General features: G+C 47.0%; 1 long non-coding RNA gene across 1 annotated transcript in view; it reads left to right on the forward strand.

Moving 5' to 3' along the window:
* The first annotated feature begins 4,736 nt into the window (after positions 1 to 4,736).
* The window catches only part of LOC112543555 (uncharacterized), an 83,226-nt gene continuing 72,524 nt past the window's right edge, over positions 4,737 to 15,438 (forward strand). Inside the window, exon 1 of the long non-coding RNA XR_012897080.2 lies at positions 4,737 to 4,875. This is a non-coding gene — a long non-coding RNA (uncharacterized LOC112543555). The remainder of the gene's footprint in view (positions 4,876 to 15,438) is intronic.

The following is a 15,438-nucleotide window of genomic DNA, read 5'->3' on the forward strand; positions in this document are numbered from 1 at the left end:
GCTGGTGTCTCTGCACTTTGGGGCCCTCCCCCTCTGGGAACTCCCAATCGCCTATCTCTTCCTTGTCTCAGTGACCCACTGACAGTCTTCATCTAGCCGCTGCCTCGGGGCAGACTGCAGTCTGAAATGGCCACTCTTCATTGGCAAGGGATGTGGACTGGCTGCTTCTCTGCAGCCTTAGTACCCTGAGGCCTTGCATCAGGCCCCACAGTCTGGGAGCTTGCCTGGCCAGAGCTTCCCCAACTCTGCCTGACTCCTCCCAGCCCTGCTCTAACTTCAGCCCTAGTATTCGCAGGCCCTGAGGTCCGGCCAGAGCGTCCCAGCACTACTCTGTCTCAGGAAGCCTTCAGCTTCACTAGTAGCCAGGTACCTCCTACTGCCCAGCTAGAGCAAGAATGTGTCTGTGTCTGCCTCCACTTCAGTGCTGCTGAACTTGACCCACAGTGTGCAGTAGGTATTGGATGAAGTGGAAGTTGGTATTGTGGATGAAGTTGGCCCCTGGCCTGTGTTTCTGTCTGGGAACGTTCAAAAGGAGGAGACCATACAAGTTGTGAGCTCTGATTTTGCGGCTAAATTGAATGTTTTTCTGCAAGAAGAGGGAAAGTCAATGGAAGATGTGCAGACCATTGTTACCCCAACATCTACTTCCTCAGACACATGAAGGTCTGATAACTGCTTTAGGACAACTGATAGAACAATATACTCCTCCTTCCTATAAAGGAGTTGGATATTGGAAGCTGAGATTTTTCTCTGGGATTCAGCCTATTCCTGTTGGAGAGGATGAATTTGATTCTTGGATGGACCAAGCTGTCCAGATGATGGAGGAGTGGCAATGCCCAGATAATATCAAAAGGCAACGATTAGCTGAAAGTCTGAGGGGACCAGCCTCTGATGTCATAAGATCCTTACGGACAAGTAATCCCTCTTCTGGAGCTATGGAGCATCTCCATGGTTTGGATGATATGTATAGGACTACACGTACATCACTGCCCTCTACTGGACAGTGATGGTTTACAGCTAGCTGACTAAAGTTATCTAAATTAACCACTAAGGCTACGTCTAGACTACAAAGAAAAGTCGGAAAAAGATATGCAAATTGCAAACCACAATTTGCGTATCTTTTTCCGCTTTTCTTTTGAAAGAGGCTTTTCAGACATGGTACCAAATTTTGGAAAAACCTGCTCTTTCGACACATCCCTTCTGCCTCATAGAACAGGGTTTACAGGGATGGTAAAAGAGCGTGTCCGCTTTTCCCAAATTTTTTTTGGAAAAGCGGACACGTTCCTTGGATACGGCATTGCTTTTCTGGGATACCTCTGCAATCTAGACATAGCATAAGGGTAAATTAAAATGTATAGCAACAAATGCCCCTGGGTCTCAGCTCTCCCGTGATTTATTCAATAATAATAGGATCATACCCATTGACATGCAGCACGAATGGATGAATTAGAGGTGGACAAATGCACCAGCTGGTGTGTTAAGTTAGGACAGCCATCACTCACTGGAGTCTAGTGCGGTGTTGCTTGTCAACAAACTTATTCCTTTTGTATTTACTGAGTCCACTGCTAGCTGAAGTTGCAGCATTAGCCAACATTGTGCACACATGAAGTTGCACGGTCTTATTGCCTCTATATAAAACCATGGTATGCCCACATCTTGAATACTGCGTACAGATGTGGTCGCCTCATCTCAAAAAAGATAGATTGGCATTGGAAAAGGTTCAGAAAAGGGCAACAAAAATGATTAGAAGTTTGAAACAGGGTCCTGTATGAAGAGAGATTAAAAAAACTTGGACTTTTCAGCTTAGAAAAGAGGATAGTAAGGGGGGGATTTGATAGAGGTCTGTAAAATCATGACCGGTATGGAAAAAGTGAATAAGGAAAAGTTATTTACTTATTCCCACAATATAAGAACTAGGGGTCACCAAATGAAATGAATAGGCAGCGGGTTTAAAACAAACAAAAGGAAATTTTTCTTCACTCAGGGCATAGTCAACCTGTGGAACTCCTTGCCAGAGGATGAGGTGAAGGCTAGAACTTTAACAGTGTTCAAAAAAGACCTAGATAGATTCATGGAAGCTAGGTCCATCAATGGCTATTAGCCAGGATGCGTAGGAATGGTGTCCCTAGTCTCTGTTTCTCTGGAGATGGGTGATAGGGGAGGAATCATGTGAAGATTATCTGTTGTGAACCCTCCCTCTGGGCATCTGGTATAGGCCACTGTTGGCAGACAGGATACTGGGCTAGATGGACGTTAGGTCTGACCCAGTATGGCCGTTCTTATGTTCTTAATTAGGGCTGCCAGCATGGGGCCCCCCATACTATGGACAGAACAGCTCTGGGACCTGTATTTTTCAATGCAGTCACTAATAATCTAGAAAAGCAGGTGACCAGGGAAGCGGCCCAGTTTGCAGATGACACAAAGATACTCAAGAATGTTAAGTCCAAAGCAGACTGTGAAGAGCTACAAAGGGATCTCACAAACCTGGGTGGCTGGGTAACAAAATAGCAGATAAAATTCAACACTGAGAAGTGCAAATTAATACACACTGGAAAAAGATAATCCCAGCTGAATATGTACAATGATGGGCTCTAAATTAGCTACTACCACACTAGAAAGAGATCTTGGAGTCACTGTGGGTAATTCTCTGAAAGCTTCTACTCCTTGTACAGCAGCAATCCCAAAGGCTATTGGTGTGTTAGGGATTATTAAGAGAGGTAGAGAAAAATAAGACACAAAATTCCATTGTGCCACTATATAAATCCATGAAACGTCTGCCCCTGGAATCCTCTGTCTGGTTTTCGGAGACACCTCTCAAAAAGGAGACAGCGGAACTGGAAAAGATTCAACGAAATGCAGGTACTTGGCACTAGAGAGCTAAAGAGCTAAGAACTAAGGCTATGTCTACACTTACGGCTTCTTGCGTGAGTAATATGCAAATGAGGCTAAGCGTGGACTATCGCTGAGCCTCATTTGCATACCTAATGAGCCACTATTTTTTTCAGAAGAGGCTCTTGTGCAAGAAGGAGCGTCTACACTGCCCCTTCTTGCGCAAGAAAAATCCTCTTGTGCAATGCAGTTACACCTCTTACTTTTCAGGAAGAACTAATTCCTAGAGTGCCCAGCAGGAGGTGCTCCTGGGGGTAAGGCCTGCTGTGTTACATGCGGAAAAAGACCTAGTGAATGGAAGGTGAAAGCAGACAAATTCATCTTAGAAATAAGGCCCACACATTTCACAGTGAGGATGATTCAACACTGGAACAAACTACTAAAGCGGGTGATAGATTCTCCATATCTTGATGTCTTCTATTGAAGAGTAGATGCCTTTCTGGTGGGTGCTTGGATCAAAACTTAGTGACTACAATATACAGAAGGGATATGCAGGGATCAGATGCGGTACTCTAATGCAGTGTTTCTCAACTTTTTTTAAATAAAGTATCCCTTTAAAAAAAATTATAAGTACCCCCAGTACCTACAGTTTTCAGACACACACAATTTTTTTCTACCATTGCAACACCTTTGTTTAAACAACTTTATTATTTTTGTACTTTTTACACCCCAAAATTCCATCACCCGCCAGGCTACAATAAAGTACTGTAAAACTTACAATAAAAATTTGGTTTTCTCCAAATTTCAGTTGTGTTGACATATTCCCCGCCCTCCCAGACTTCTCTCCTGAGGGTACTCGTACCACTGGTTGAAAAACACTGATCTAATGGTCCCTTCTGGCCTGAAAGTCTACTAATTAATTAAAAAAAACCTGTGTGTGGCCTAGGGAGCAGCCTTTGGTGCTTTACTGTGCAGCCAGCTCAGTCCCCAGACTTGGTTATCATTAAGTGGGATGATCCTGGGGAAGGTGTTCAAACATCCAAAGAGACGGACCAGGGTCAGGACACCAGCCTTACAAGGGAGAGGTGGGTGTGGCAGTGACATCCCAAAGGCCTGTTGTAGTATCTCAGCCTATTGGGGTGTGGCGGGGTCCCCAGCTCCGCCCTCTTCTCCACGTGGTTAAAGCAAGCCCTGAGGCCGAGTTCAGCACAATCGCCAGCCTTGAGGTCTAGTCCCGCACAATTCGCAGGCCCTGAGGCCTAGTCTGTGCCCTGAGGGGATGGGGTAGGGGGGTCCAGGCCCTCCCTCTCCTCCAGACCCCAACCCAGGGCCCTAGTAATGGTGGGTGGTTCCCACCACTGGCTCGACGAGGAGTTCTCCCCGAAATGCGCCGAGCCCACTGGGGGGTTCCTTGCCCTGGGTTGCTTCCTACCCCAGCCCGACGGAGACCCCACCTGGCGACGCTGGGCTGGCGGCGACAATGTCAGCAGGTCCCGTGTCTGGGGCAGCAGCGAAGGGGTTGTCCCCTGAGGCAGGGCGGGCGCCCCCCCGGAGTCAGCGTTGTGGGTGCTCAACCCGGAGACGGTAGCAGCAACGGCGGCGGTCCCAACAGCTCTGGTTCCAGCAGCAGGTCTGGCTGTGGCTCTGCAGTTTGGGCCGGAGCTCCTTCCTCCCCGGAGGTCAGCCCCAACTGAGCAGCCCGGCAGCCTTTTATACTGAGGTTGCACTGCGAGCATGACCAGCAGGGCTATGGGGGAGGGGCGTATTCTACCCAATAGACGGGCTCTCCTCCCCCCTGTTCAGTGCGGGGCAGGCTAGCCCCATCACATGGGGGATAGTGGTGGGGAGGTGGTGACCTCAGAGAGCCCTTGACATCAGGCAGGCCGGAAGTGCAAGGCAGGAGCAACCTCAGACACTCCCATAGCTCTGCAGCCGCAAGGCCCCTTTTCAAGGTCTCTCCTTGAGTTTAATGTATGTGAGCACGAGGAGGAATCTCATTGAAGTTTCGCCTTCTCTACTACTGATTTTGAAGTCCCTGTTTAGAAGGTAAGAGCCTCTGACAGGTGTGGAACCTGTTCAGTCTGAGCTACCTGGTACCAGCTGAATTCTAGGCATAGACATCATTAGGTTAAGGTGATCAGATTTCCTGCCAAAGATTTTGTCTCATAGGATCACTGGGGGCACTGGGGGGTTGTTATTTTAGGTTTCCCTTTTTCTCCTTCCTTCCTTTTTTCTCTTCTCTTCTATTCCCATTTTCCATTCTTCCCTACCTCCACCAAGGAGGTGTGTATATTGGGGGGAGAGGGGTTCCTGACACTGTGGGACGCCTTTCCAAAGATGTGGGGCTGGAAGAGTGCTTGGAGACTGATCCCCTCCAGTCATGATTTGGAGCGTCCTCTTGGACTTCTACTGAGACCTGTCCACCTCCCAGCTCTCAGAGACTCAATGCTGATTAGCCAAGCTGCTGGGGAGACTCAGGTCCTTTTTTCTTTTCTCTTTTAAGACCAAATAAGTCACAAACCATCAATTAATTGAAGAGTAGTAGCACAATCAAATATAGTCTCTGTGCAATTCTTGATTCTCTTTAATGTGACCTCTTTAATTGATCCCAATTTCCTGACCCCAGGCATAGGCAAGCTGGCTCCAACAGGCTGTAGGCTTTGCAACTGCAGGGGCTATGAATTGGGAGTGCCGTTATGCCAATTATTTTCAGGAATAACAGCACTGCACAAGAGGGTTTTCTTGTGCAAGAAGGGGCAGTGCAGACAGCTCCTTCTGATGCAAGAGCCTCTTCTGCAAAAATGGTGGCTCATTAGGTATGCAAATGAGGCTAAGCCTCATTTGCATATTTCTTGCGCAAGAAGCCGCGAGTGTAGACATATAGCCTCCGTGTCTGGCTAGGGGCAGGACATCAGACTTGCAGGGGAGGGGTGGGTGTGGCCATGACATCACAAAGGCCTGTTGCAGAATCTCAGCCTATTGGGCCACAGGGGTGGGGAGGTGGTGACCTCACAGAGACTCTGACATCAGCCAGGCAGGACAGAAGTGCAAGGCAGGAGCAACCTCGGAGACCGCCCCCTCTACTCTTTATAGCTTGTTGGGAGGCCCTCACAAAGAGGTCAGGGTATGTCTACACTACCCCGCTAGTTCGAACTAGCAGGGTAATGTAGGCATACCGCACTTGCAAATGAAGCCCAGGATTTGAATTTCCCGGGCTTCATTTGCATAAGCGGGGAGCCGCCATTTTTAAAACCCCGCTGGTTCGAACCCCATGTAGCCGCGCTGCATGGGGTTCGAACCAGCGGGGTTTTAAAAATGGCAGCTCCCCACTTATGCAAATGAAGCCCGGGAAATTCAAATCCTGGGCTTCATTTGCAAGTGCGGTATGCCTACATTACCCTCCTACTTCGAACTAGGAGGGTAGTGTAGACATACCCTCAGTCTGGAATTGCTCTGAAACTGAAGCCCTCTAGTGGTGACCTAGGCCATCTTTTGGGACATCTGCTGAGACCTCTTAGCTTCCCGCTTCTCGGTCTTAGTGCTGATTAGCCGAGCAGGGAGCTCTTGACAGGGAGAAGTTTTCTCAAAGGTGACTCATGGCTGTCCCAAGGCCTTGGCTGATCTCCAGCATGTCATGTGGGGGAACCTGCTGGCAGAGTCCCCAGAAACAGACAGACTCTGATGCATCTTGGACATGAGCGTGGTCAGGTGGGGCAGGGAGCAGTTTTACCTTAGCACTGAGGGGAACTGGAAAAGGGAGCCTGGAATTCCGTTCTTCAGTCTTCTCCTCCTAGCCTGCGTCCCAGTGGGCTCTCCTTGGTCAGGGCCGAGCTATGCTGGGCCCTTCCCCCTTCAGGGACAGGGGAAGGAGATGGAACTTCAAGACACGGCTGCCCACAGCAGCGCATAATGAAGGGTGGCAGATGATGTTGCTGTCCTTTCTTTTGTGCTACTGCTGGTGGCAGCTCTATTTGCCCCCCTGGACAGCTGGACAAGCAAAGCCACCGCCAGCAGCGGTGGAGAAAGAAGGGTGATGGGGTGTGGTATTGCCTCTCTTCCTTGTGTGCCACTGCTGGAGTTGGCATCAGAAGTCACTTATGTCGAACTGAGGGAGGGAGATGGTGAATCAGAATGGGGCTCCGCTGCTCCTTATGGTCTTGACTCTTTCCTGGGACACTCTGGACCTGATGTGGAAGTTGACACCCCATGGGTGACGGAAGCAGGTCAGGATCAATAGAGACCAAGGCACATGCATTGGAAATAAACCCACCCTCATTCCTGGGGCCGACATTGTGCTCAGGGTGAATGTCATTAGTCATGGTGCGTGTCACAATTTGTCCTTGTCTCTCTAAAGTGGGACAATGTTCATTGTCTGGGCTGGTCCCATCCTTTCTGAACTCCTGGTTCATGAGAGAAGAGAAAATTCCTTTCCGTCCCACCTGGTTCTCTAGGAAGGAGTCTGTGAGACTTCCATGAGCATCAGCTCCTGGATCTCATGGCAGGAGCGGGGGAGGTTGAGCCAGGGGTGAGAGATTTGTGGGTTTCCCTGCCAAAGCCAGGCAGGACCCTGACTTGAAGTTCCATCCCCTTCTACAGGGTGGCTGGGAATTGCTAGCAACTGGTTCTGTTTTTTCTAAAAGTGGTGAATCTCCTGCACGGTAGGAAAAAATAGCTGCAGGAGGGAAAGGGCTAGAGAGAAAAACAATAGGAAGAGGAAAATAAGGGAGGAATGGACAAAGTCGATGGAAGGGCAGTGAGGAGGGAGAAAAGAAAATTGGGAAAAGATTCTCTTCTTCATCTATGTATTCTAAAAATAAATCCATAACCTTACTTTGAGTGCCAATATTACTATTTACATAGCCCCGGCTGGAAAATTTCCAATAGCACTTTTTTCTATTGGAAAATGCCACTCTGAAAAGTGAAATGTTTTGTGGAAATGTATCAATTCTGACACAATTCTGTTTTTAAAAGGTCATTTTTGGAGTGGGTATTTCAAAGGAAATAAATCTTTCAATTTTCTTACCTCTTTATAATAGACAAGTAAAAATCAGAGCAAAATGTTTTGGTTTATAGAAATATGAAGTGACTCAAAATGACTTTTCCCCCTGTGAGGGGGTTCACTCACCACCACAGCACCCACTGCCGTCTGTCCTAGGAATTAGCTCCTTCGGCTGGCAGGGTACCTTCTCTCAGGTGGTGTTTCCCCTCTTTCCTCCAGGCCACGGTGTTCTCTTCAGGACAGCAGCGGATTTAGGGCAGGGCGAGCGGGGCTGCGGCCCCGGGCCCCATGCTTCCCGAGGCCCCGTGCATGCACCCTGGCACCACGGCGCATGCGCAGTGTCACGGGAGGGCCCAGCGAAATTTTGCTGCCCGGGGCCCCGCGGCACTGCCCTGGGCCCCGCGGCACTCTCATCCGACCCTGCTTCAGGACACTGTCCTCCGGCAGTGCCCACGTCAGTCTCTGAGCCCCCCTTCCAGGGGTTGTTGTTTCTTCATCAGGCCATGCTTCAGGCCCTGCAGTCTGGGGGTTTGCTTGGCCAGAGCTCCCCCAGCCCAGCCCAGCCCAGCCCAGCCCAGCCCAGCCCCCAGGAGCCTCCTACTCCCCCAGCACCCAGGCTCTCACTGCTCTCTCTAGGAGCAGCAGCCCATCCTCTTATATAGCTCCCAGCTGGGCCCTAATCAACTAATGCAGCCTCAGCTGGGGCTAAACTCTCAGGCCCTGCTCCAGGCTGGGGTTTGCCCTTAAAGAGCTAGTGCAGGGTGAACGCCCTGTCACCCCCCCCCCCCCAACACAATTTGCATTTACCAGGAAGGTTTGGAAATGATTTTGTTTTCATTCTACTTCAGCACAAGGGGGAACATTGAAATTCAGAATTTCCTGGGAAAGGGAAACCCCTCTTTCCACTTGGCTCTCGAGATAAGGTCCTCGAGGCAGGTGTAGAACTAGGAGGGTGGCCAGTATCAATGAGAAATTCCAGTTTTCTATTGTTCTTGATTTTAGATGTTTTGCCCCTGCTCTGGCTCCTTTGCACTGTGTGACAGGGATGGAACAATATAAAGGGGAGCCCTTAAAGACCATTTTCCAATGAGGCAAGATTCACCTGATGCAGGATTAAAGAAGCTAGTCATATAGATCCCTTCCAAAGACCACCCCTCAGGCATTCTGGGACAAAGAGTTCAGCTGTGGAAATGCAATGCTGCAGAGTTTCTGGGCAGCTCTATGATCAGAGGGCAGACTGAAGATGCTGCAGTTACTCAGTCATGCAAGTTCAGGCACCTTTATTACTGAAAGTGCTAACAGCTTTCTGAATGGTATTCTTCCTGCCTTACCAATCTATCCACTGACTTTGATCTTTATCTACTCAGGTTTAGCACCCTTTCTCCTGATACTTTATGTATAGAGGCAGGGGGTGGGCGACAGAGCATCTTTCTCCCCCTCACTTCCCTTCTCCTATTTATTTCGAGTTTTCTTATCCCCTAGTCATAACTCTGGTCATCTGAAGAAGTGGGCTGTGCCCACGAGAGCTCGTGATACCATCTACTGTTGTGTTAGTCTATAAAGTGCTACCAGACCGTTTGCGTGCTGTTTTTTTCAGTCATGCAAGGCGATCTGATCGGGGTGGCCCTACCATGAGGAGAACTGAGGCAGCTGCCTCAGGTGCCAGACTGTGTGTGTCTGTGAGGGTGAGGGAGAGGGGGCGGTGCCACTAGAACTCAAGAGTGAAGAAAATTGTCTGCTGCTGGTGCATATGTAGGTAGCAGAGCAGTACCATGAGAGGAGTAGAACAGGAAGAAGGCCGAATTGAGACCTTTCAAAGTTTTGGCCCAAGCGAGGGGGCATGGAGGCATTATTTGAGCCTCAGGTGCCAAAATGTTGTGGGCCGGCCCTGGATCTGATGTATGATGGGTCCCTCCATTTCTGAATCACCCCCGTTTTGGGATGATTCGAAAATGACTTAAAATCCCCACAGGGCCTCTTCTTCCTCTCATCAGAGTTTTGTACTTTGTGCCCAGGACAGAATCTCCTTGTTACCTTTGTTTTAATTGTGAATTCATCTGTTTAAATTGAAATAGAACATGTTGAAACTTTGAAATTTGTGGACATGTTTTGCCAACAATTCTGCTGGGAAATGTCCTGATTTTTTTTAAAAAATGTCTACCTGAAACCTTATTTCAGTAACAATGAACAGAATTAAATAATTAATACAAGATTTAAAAATATCACAAGAGCACCAGTTAGACATTAAGTATTTTTAATAAATTACAGCTCTGATAATACTTCCATCTTTACGGGGAATTCTTTAATAGAAAATAACTGTTCTATAGCTATATTTTTTTCTCAAATTATTTAAGACGATTCAAATGCTTAATGGACTATCTTTTTCAATTAAATTTTATAGGTCTGTAACTATCATTTCTGTCAAACTTTTAAAATTCCATCGATTCCATCTAGTTTAATCCCTAATAAATGCTACACATTTCCATAATGTTTCTCTGGAGCTCATAGTCCAACACCTCATGTGTCTCCTTGCTCCTTTGACGCTGATGCTACCAATAACTTAGATGTGAATAGTAGTTTTTAAAAATCCAAAGGAACAGAAGCCTTAATGTTTTGCACCTTTGTCATAAGCGTTAAGAACAAGTCAGCTGCAGAGAGTTCATCACAACACTAGATGGCAACACTACTCTATTATTTTACCTTCAGCCTAATGTAGCTAAAAACCCTTGTTAATTTTTTACAGCTTCAGAAGTCCAGTGGTATCAAGTAGTGTGGTGTGTGTGCGTGCAGGTGTGTGTGTGTGTGTGTCTTTTTGTGATGTTGGAAATTTGGTTATGGAGAACTTACTCACTTGACTCAACCTTTCCTCCTTTACTTCCATCTCTGCCTGAGTGTATCAGTGTAATCATAGGGTTGGAAGAGACCGTAGGAGGTCATTGAGTCCAATACCCTGCTAAAAGCAGGACCAATCCCAATGAAATCTGTAGACTAGATAAGCCCAAATCCCTCAGCCTCTCAAGTCATGTGTTCCAGCCCCCTAATCATTTTTGTTGCTCTCTACTAGACTCTCTCCAATGTGTCCACATCCTTTCTATAATGGGGCCCCCAGAATTGGACACAGTATTCCAGATGTGGCCTTGCTAGTGCTGAAAAAAGGGGAATAATCAGTTCCTTAGATCTGCTAGCAATGCTCCTACTACTAATACACTTCTTTGACTTCTTGGCTACAAGGGCACACGGTTGACTCATATCCAGCTTCTTATCCACTATAATCTCCAAGTCCTTTTCTACCGAACTGCTGCTTAGCCAGTCAGTCCCCAGCCTGTAACTGTGCTTGGGATTCTTCTGTCCCAAGTGCAGGACTCTCCACTTGTCCTTGTTGCACCTCATGAGAGTTTTTTTGTGTGTGTGGCCCAATCCTTCAATTTGTCTAGGTCACTCTGGACCCTATCCCTACCCTCCAGTGTGTTAGGCTTAGGGTACGTCTAGACTACAAGCTTCTTTCAAAAGAGATCATCTAGACTTTTTCGAAAAAGCAATCCGCTTTTTCGAAAGAGAGCACCCAGGCAATCTGGATGCTCTTTTTCAAAAAAGCTCTGTTTGTGGTCAAGAACGCCTTTTTTCGAAAGAGTCCTTTTGAAAAAAGGAGTTCTTCCTCATAAAATGAGGCTTACTGCTGTCGAAAAAACCACCACATTCTTTCGATTTTTCTTTTGAAAGAAGATGGCGGCAGTCTAGACACAGGTGAAGTTTTTTTGAAAAGGTCACTTTTTTTGAAAAAATCCTGTAGTCTAGACATAGCCTTAGTCCAGTGGTCCCCAACGTGGTGCCCGTGGGTGCCATGGCGCCCACTGGAGCATTTATGTGCACCTGCTTAGCGCCGTCTCTGGGCGCTCGGCGTATGCGCGGCCTCCACCCCGGGCGTGCGGTGCATGCGTGGCCCTGCCCCCGGGCGGCCCGGCAGCCCCGTGCGGCGCCTGCCACCCAAAAAGGTTGGGGACCACTGCCTTAGTCTATACCAACTTCACTAACTGACTTCAGCTACAAAAATTGACATAACGCAGTGTCTTCTGCGCAATAAGGTCAGCAGGGATTGTTCCCCCATCAATGCTGGCTACTGTCTCATCCTGGTGGAGTACCAGCGTTGACAGGAGAGCACTCAGAGATTGATTTATTGCATCTAAGCATACATAATAAGTTGACATCTGGTGGATCAATCACTACAGAGTTGATCCCCAGTGTAGTGGAGACAAGCCCTGAATAATGGTATTCTCTTCAAGGCCACATATCTGAATGTAGGCCAAGTGGGCACTGAATGTCAATGGTTATCCATGATGGTGGCTGTGGAATGAGCTGTTTAGTTGGTTATATTTATTCCCTCTCCCTTTAGTCATGGCTTAGCTTCTATTATGTAAAAGCCCTATAGGAATCTATAAAAATTCCTTTAACTCTCCAGACCATTTAATAGAGAATGACCTTCTTTCCATAAAATAGATAGACTTCTCTTTTACCTTTGAGATGAAGGATCAAAACCCATCTAGAAAGGTGGCTATTTTTGTTAAAACTCTCTAGGCATTTACTGTTTAGTTGGAGTGAATTTTGTTGAGCTCTTCATCTTTCCAGTCCTTTCAAACCCCTAATCACTTCATTCTCTGACAGGCCTAGGCTGAGTGCAATTTTTGGTGTCAATGTAACTAAAAAGTTGAGTAGACTGGGAGCTGTTACTCCTCTGCATTCTTTGACAGGATGCTTTCGGCCTTTTATATTGGCCTTTTCTGCTGTCATATTCCATTGCAAACTAATATATAAGTTGGTGTCCCCGTTCACCTTTTCTTCAGTGTCTTTTTCCAGTTCTGCCTGTCGAATTTTAGTTTCAGATTATATTTCTCCAGAGGTACACCCCTCAGCCTCCTACACAGTGCTTTTTGCCAATAGATCTTGGAGCTCTTTATGAAGGCAAATGTTACCCCGCTTTACAGATGGGAGAATGGGGAGGGGAGTTACCCAAGCTCACCTAATAGGTTAATGACTGAACTTGCATCTCAGGACAATGCTGTATCTGCTAGACCACAATGCTGCTTATCTTGTGGCTGTTATGACTGTGGCTTTGTCTACACTAACGCCCACCATCACGCTAACGTATGGGACTTCAGCTATGCAAACAGTGTAGCTGAAGTCGATGTACGTACTGTGGTGTTTTGCGTGTGGTAAGGTCAGTGGGGGCTGCTCTCCCATCGCCGCCAGCTACTTTTCTTATCTCGCTGGAGTACCAGTGTTGACGGGAGAGTGCTTGGAGATTGAGTTACTGTGGCCACAGCGTCAATCTCCAGAGTAGTGGAGACAAGCCGTGTATCTCTAGCTTGTTTAGATTCCTGTGTATTACAATTTTTCCTTTTTCAGGCTAACGTTGACAATCTCTCTCAATGTCTAGATGTTTCATCTATCTGCTAGTTACTGCCAATCTTTTAACTCTTCAGGGATGATATGACAGAGACTGGAAGAAACCAACAGGTAGTTGGTACCCCATAAGAGAGCTCCTTATCTCCTCCATTTGAACCTGTTTGCATTTCCTGGGTTCTGTTCTTGGTTATGACCCTGAGGGAAACTTTAACTCCTCTGTGTTGCAGTCCAATGAATACACTGTCTCGCTACACTACATTCTGTTGTGAAGCACGATCACTTCTGTGAGGTGAAATGTCTAATGTGCTGTGATTTTTATTTTGCCTCCAAGTTTTCAGTAAGTACCCATGCCTGTAGAATCAGAGTATATGCTGATAGTGCCGGGGCTTCTGATATTTGGGTACATTTTTAATTGGGTTTGGTGGAAAGCAAACCATGAGCAAGGGTTATTGTAGGTTGGGGTGGCCAACCTGCGGCTTGCGAGCTGCATGCGGCTCTTCACTCCTGAAAGTGTGGCTCACAAAGCTGCCCCATGCAGTTCTCTGTGCTCACCGGGTGCAGGGGAGCCGTCCAGCACAGCAAAATGGCGTCAGCAAGATGGTGTTGGCTGGCAGGAGCCTGATGTGGCCAAAAAGCCTAACCCATAGTTTTTAAAGGGACAGCGTCTTTTTTTGGGGGGGGGGGGTGGTCAACAATTCCGGTGCTGCTCTTTGCATTTTTTCCACCACTGTTTCGGCTCTCTTCGTTTAATGGGTTGGCCACCCCTATTGTAGGTGTTATCATTCAGTTTCTAACAAATGAGCTAAATTCTACCTGCGATAATACCCTGTAGCCACCAGATGTCTCTCTTGATTCGTGAAAGAAGATGTAGTGAGAAACCATTTGGTCCATATGATCTCCTGGTAAATCTCATTAATCCCTAGCCACTCTTGCGCACTGAATTAACTGTATTACAAATGTCTTAGTGCTGGTGAAAAATTTCATGTTAGCAATCTGTAGTAGCAATAATTTAAGAGGAGAGGGGAGGGGGTTAACATGAGCAGATGCACAGTCTTTAATTCCTCAATGCCTGGGATTGAAAAACCAACACGTGACATTGGAGTGTAAGGGTCCGTTTCGGCCTCATGAACAGAAACTCATGGCTCATAGGGCTTGTGAGGTTTGCCCAACAAGAAATTGGAACTAACTTATCTGAGTAATTACATTTCTGTGTTATAAACAGTATTTTGATTCAGTGACTCTAGTATTCTAATTAGTGCTGGACTTGGAATGTCCAAAGGTGGACAAGTATCATTATCCTTATTTTACTTGTGAAGAAAATGAGGCCTGGTAAGGCTGGGACTTATACTGGGTACCAAAGTCAGATGGGAACCTTGGGACTAGAACCTAGGTCTATTGACCCTCAGCCAAAGCTGCCTCAGGCCATTTTTCTGACAAAACTCTGTAGTGTAGACATACCTTCAATGACTCTCAACCTGTCTTTGGCCCATGACCCCAAAAACTAGTTGAGAAATCATCCCATGATTTGCCACAGCCCACCATCTTTTGTGGGCATAAAGGATTATGGGATTTGAGTTTTATAACATTTTTTGTCAGTGTGTGTACTACAAGTCCCCATAATCAACATTATTACCTCACACAAAGATACTGCTCCAGGGTGGAGAGCGTACCAGAGAGCATTTATTTTCCTCTCCAGGAAAAATTTTGAGAGTTAGAGAGGAAAAAGGTCTAGATGGGGCCAAATGGCAGAAAAGCCGCCTTCTTTCAGCAGAGACCGTATCCCTCGTAGAACGAGAAATACAGAGTTCCCCGAAAGCACGTTTGCTCTTCCACTTTGTTTTGCAGAAGAGCAAACGTGTTCCTTGGATGCGGTGGAGTTTTTCCAGGATACCTCTAGTATCTTGTAAAAACCCCGCAGTGTAGACATATTTACAGACTAATTCGGCTACCCCTGAAGATTTTATAGCGATAGTCTTGGTAGTTGGGGCTGTGTCTTATACAGGTACCTATTACCATCCTCCTCACCCTGATTTTTTTCATACTTGCTGTCTGGTCACCCTACTCACTTCAGGGTTGAGCAATGCTGTCTTAGACCATGTTAGGGCTTGTCTACACAGTGTCTTATGCTGCACTAGTGTGTTGACTGTGGACTCTGTTGGTGCACACTAAAAGTTCCAATGCACTAGTGAATTAATGCATTCTGTCTCAAA

This window comes from Pelodiscus sinensis, chromosome 21 (assembly GCF_052426305.1).
Source record: "Pelodiscus sinensis isolate ZL-2025 chromosome 21, ASM5242630v1, whole genome shotgun sequence".
Taxonomy (NCBI): domain Eukaryota; kingdom Metazoa; phylum Chordata; order Testudines; family Trionychidae; genus Pelodiscus; species Pelodiscus sinensis.